Source organism: Rattus rattus, chromosome X (genome assembly GCF_011064425.1).
Source record: "Rattus rattus isolate New Zealand chromosome X, Rrattus_CSIRO_v1, whole genome shotgun sequence".
In the NCBI taxonomy this organism is placed as follows: Eukaryota; Metazoa; Chordata; class Mammalia; order Rodentia; family Muridae; genus Rattus; species Rattus rattus.
In genome coordinates this window covers 38,649,547-38,654,943 of record NC_046172.1, presented here as the reverse complement: position 1 = coordinate 38,654,943, position 5,397 = coordinate 38,649,547, and positions in this window count along the sequence as shown.

Here is a 5,397-nt window from a genome sequence, read left to right as displayed (position 1 = left end):
TAGGTAGCATTGAATATCCTAGTAAGATCACAAGTGGAAGAGGAAGCCCTTGGTCCTGCTAAGACTGAACCCCCAGTGAACGTGATTGTTGGTGGGAGGGCGGCAATGGGGGGAGGGTGGGGAGGGGAACACCCATAAAGAAGGGGAGGGGGAGGGATTAGAGGGATGTTTGCCCGGAAACGGGGAAAGGGAATAACATTCGAAATGTAAATAAGAAATATTCAAATTAATAAAAAAAAATAAAAAAAAAAAGTATCCCTTTGCCTAAAAATATGTTTCAAGTGGACTCATGTCTCCAACCCCCACCAAAGATGATATGTGATTGCATTGGGTTATGTTTTGTGACATTCTCATCACAGTTGGGTCTCCCTTAATTACTTTAATTACTCTGTGAATAAATAAAGGTCATTTCATTACAATCACATTTATTAATCACCCACATTTTCTCCTCATTAACATTTTCTTTTTAACAGGCATCAGGCAGCAACTGGTTCCATCAGAGCTATTAAGATGTTAATGTCATGTCTGACTTATCCAACATACAGACTCAAGAAAAGGAAGACAATGATTTATTTATTTGTCGCTCCTCAATTGTATTTTATTTGTCAATCTGATTCTGCATCTGATGGGACATTGGTTACTGGTTGCTGGCAAATTAATCTTTTGAAGAGTCTACTGCTGACAGGTTGTATCCTAGTTGGATTTCCTTAACCTCCTTTATTATCTGGGTCACCCAGGCAGTATTAATCCTTTGAAATATGAAATAAAGTTCCCAAAGAGATGCTGGTGCCTGTGTTAAATATCCCACAAAGCTGACTAAACTGAATAGCATTTTAGTGATTGTGGAGAGGTTGGTATATTACAGGTACAGAGGTAAATCAACTTGGGGTATTGTTAGTCCCTTCAATAGCCCTTCAGTTAATAGATTTATGCACAGCTTAGAGTCTTTGTAAATATCAGTTACATTCTTTTGGACTGTTTTTACAGACTCCAAGATCTTTTGTAATACATAAGCTAAAAATGTAATTAGATAGAACCTATAGCACAAGTCATCCATTTTGCTGGAAGCTCTGCACCTTATATTCTAATTTCTAAAGTATTTAGAAAATTTTTTGTTTAATTACTATAAAAAACATCATGAAACTGTTACCACATTGGAACATGGTATTTGAGATAGCCTAAAGCTGTGTTCCTGGGCCATGATCACTCATATTTGGCTACAGAATAATCTCTTTCCCTTGGAAGAAAGAGCTGTGAACTTTTTTTGTTTTTCATCTTTATTAACTTGGGTATTTCTTATTTACATTTCAATTGTTATTCCCTTTCCCGGTTTCCCAGCCAACATCCCCCAAACACCTCCCTCTCCCCTTCTCTATGGGTGTTCTACTCCCCATCCTGCCCCTATTACTGCCCTCCCCCCAACAATCACATTAACTGGGGGTTCAGGCTTGAAATGACCAAGGGCTTCCCTACCACTGGTGCTCTTACTAGGCTATTCATTGCTACCTATGATGTTGGAGCCCAAGGTAAGTCCATGTATAGTCTTTGGGTAGTGACTTAGTCCCTGGAGGCTCTGGTTGGTTGGCATTGTTGTTCATATGGGGTCTCAATACCCTTCAAAATCTTTCAGTCCTTTCTAAGATTCCTTCAACGGAGGTTCCGTTCTCAGTTCAGTGGTTTAATGATGGCATTCGCCAATGTATTAGCTGTATTCTGGCTGTGTCTCTCAGGAGGGATCTATATCCTGTTCATGTCAGCCTGTACTTCTTTGCTTCATCCATCTTATCTAGTTTGGTGGCTGTATATGTATGGGCCACATGTGGGGCAGGCTCTGAATGGGTGTTCCTCTGCCTCTGTTCTAAACTTTGCCTCCCTATTCTTGTTCCCCTTTGAAAGAAGGAGTGAAGCATTGGCATTTTGGTAATTCTTCTTGAATTTCATGTGTTCTATATATCTAGGGTAATTCAAGCATTTGGGCTAATAGCCACTTATCAATGAGTGCATACCATGTGTGTTTTTCTGTGATTGGGTTACCTCACTCAGGATTATATTTTCCAGTTCCACCATTTGCATATGCATTTCATAAAGTCATTGTTTTTGATAGATAAGTAATATTCCATTGTCTAGATGTACCACGTTTTCTGTATTCATTCCTCTGTTTAAGGGCATCTGGGTTCTCTTTAGCTTCTGGCTATTATAAATAAGGCTGCATGAACATAGTAGAGCATGTGTCTTTGTTATATGTTGGGGCATCTTTTGGGTATATGCCCAAGAGAGGTAGAGCTGGGTCCTCAGCTAGTACAATGTACAATTTTCTGAGGAACCTCCCGACTGCTTTTCAGAATGGTTATACCAGTCTGCAATCCTACCAACAATGGAGATGTGTTCCTCTTTCTCCACATCCTCTCCAGCATCTGCTGTCACCTGAGTTTTTGATCTTAGCCATTCTCACTGGTGTGAGGTGAAATCTCAGGGTTGTTTTGATTTGCATTTCCTTTATGACTAAAGATCTTGAACATTTCTTTAGGTGTTTCTCAGCCATTCGACATTCCTCAGCTGTGAATTCTATGTTTAGCTCTGAACCCCCTTTTATCATAGGGTTTTTTGTCTCCTTGAGGTCTAACTTCTTGAGTTCTTTGTATATTTTGGATATAAGCCCTCTATCAGTTGTAAGATTGGTAAAGATCTTTTCCAAATCTGTTGGTTGCCATTTTGTCCTAACCACAGTGTCCTTTGCCTTACAGAAGCTTTGTAGTTTTATGAGATACCATTTGTCGATTCTTGTTCTTAGAGCATAAGCCATTGATGTTTTGTTCAGGAAATTTTCTCCAGTGCCCATGTGTTTGAGATGCTTCTCCACTTTTTCTTCTATTAGTTTGAGTGTGTCTGGTTTGATGTGGAGGTCCTTGATCCACTTGGACTTAAGCTTTGTACAGGGTGATAAGAATGGATTGATCTGCATTCTTCTACATGCTGACCTCCAGTTGAACCATCTCCATTTGCTGAAAATGCTATCTTTTTTCCATTGGATGGTTTTGGCTTCTTTGTAAAAAAAAAACAAGTGACCATAGGTGTGTGGGTTCATTTCTGGGTTTTCAATTCTTTTTTTTCTGTTGGTTAATTTTTATCACTATTGTATTTATTTATATAATCTAAGTGTTTTTGTCATCAGTGTGCTATCCTGTTTATTTTTGTTTTTTTTTCTTTTCTTTTTTTAATTTTGAGGGGATTTCTTATATACATTTCAGTGTTTTTCCCTTTCCCCCCCCTTATCATGAATCTTTTACTTGTCAGGTTAAAGTCACACTGAGGTATTTTATATTATTTGTGATTATTATGAAGGGTGTCATTTCCCTAATCCTTTCTCAGCTTGTTTCTCTTTTGTATAGAGGAAGGCAACTGATTTATTTGAGTTTATTTTATACCCAGCCACTTTGATGAAGTTGTTTATCAGGTTTAGTAGTTATCTGGTGGAACTTTTGGGATCACTTCAATATACTATCATATCATCTGCAAATAGTGATATTTTGACTTCTTCTTTTCCAATCTGTATCCCCTTGACCTCCTTTTGTTGTCTGATTGCTCTGGCTAGAACTTCAAGAACTATATTGAATAAGTAGGGAGAGAGTGGGCAGCCTTGTCTAGTCCCTGATTTAGTGGGATTGCTTCAAGTTTCTCTCCATTTAGTTTAATGTAAGCTACTGGTTTGCTGTGTATGGCTTTTTACTATGTTTAGGTATGGGCCTTGAATTCCTGTTCTTTCAAGGAATTTTATCATGAAGGAGTGTTGAATTTTGTCAAATGCTTTCTCAGGATCTGATGAAATGATCATGTCATTTTTATTTTTCAGTTTGTGTATATAGTGGTTTACCTTGATGGTTTTCTGATTATTAAAACATCCCTGCATGCCTGGGATGAAGCCTACTTGATCATGATGGATGTTTGTTTTGATGTGCTCTTGGATTATGTTTGCCAGAATTTTATTGAGTATTTTTGCATCAATATTCATAAGGAAAATTGGTCTGAAGTTCTCTTTCTTTGTTGGGTCTTTGTGTGGTTTAGGTATAAGAGTAATTGTGGCTTTATAGAATGAATTCGGTAGCACTCCATCTGTTTCAATTTTATGGAATAGTTTGGATAGTATTGGTATGAGGCCTTCTATGAAGGTCTGGTAGAATTCTGCACTGAACCCATCTGGACCTGGGCTCTTTTTGGTTGGGAGACCTTTAATGACTGCTTCTATTTCGTTAGGAGTTTTGGGGTTGTTTAAATGGTTTATCTGTCCCTGATTTAACTTTGGTATCTGGTATCTGTCCAGGAAATTGTCCATTTCCTGCAGATTTTCAAGTTTTGTTTAATATAGGCTTTTGTAGTAAGATCTGATGATTTTTTGAATTTCCTCTGATTCTGCAGTTATGTCTTCCTTTTAATTTCTGATTTTGTTATTTTGGACAGACTCTCTGTGTCCTCTGGTTAGTCTGGCTAAGGATTTATCTATCTTGTTGACTTTCTCAAAGAACCAATTTTTGGTTCTGTTGATTCTTTGTATGGTCCATTTTGTTTCTACTTGGTTGATTTCAGCTCTGAGTTTCATTATTTCCTGCCTTCTATTCCTCCTGGATGTATTTGATTCTTTTTGTTCTAGAGCTTTTAAGTGCGCTGATATATGTTCTGTCCTGTTTCTTTTTGCAGGCACTCAGAGCTATGAGTTTTCTTCTTAGCACAGCTTTCACTGTGTCCCATAAGTTTATGCATGTTGTACCTTCATTTTCACTAAATTCTAAGAAGTCTTTAATTTCTTTCTTTATTTCTACCTTGACCAGGTTATCATTCAGTAGAACATTGTTCACTTTCCATGTATAAGTGGGCGTTCTTCCCTTATTGTTGTTGAACACCAGCTTTAGCCTGCGGTAGTTTGAAGGGACGCATGGGATTATTTCTATCTTTCTGTATCTATTGAGGCCTGTTTTATGTCCAATTATAAGGTCAATTTTGGAGAAAGTACCATGAGGTGGTGATAAGAATGTACATCCTTTTGTTTTAGGATAGAAAGTTCTATAAGTATCTGTTAAGTCCATTTGGTTCATGACTTCTCTTAGTCTGTCTATGTCTCTGTTTAATTTCTGTTTCCATGATCTATCCATTGATGAGAGTGGGGTGTTGAAATCTCCTACTCTTATTGTGTGAGGTACAATGTGTGCTTTGAGCTTTAGTAAGGTTTCTTTTATGTATGTAGGTGTCCTTGTATTTGAAGCATAGATATTTAGAATTGAGAGTTCATCTTGGTGGATTTTTCCTTTGATGAATATGAAGTGTCCTTCTGTATCTTTTTTGATAACTTTTGGTTGAAAATCGATTTTATCCGATATTAGAATGGCTACTCCAGCTTGCTTCTTC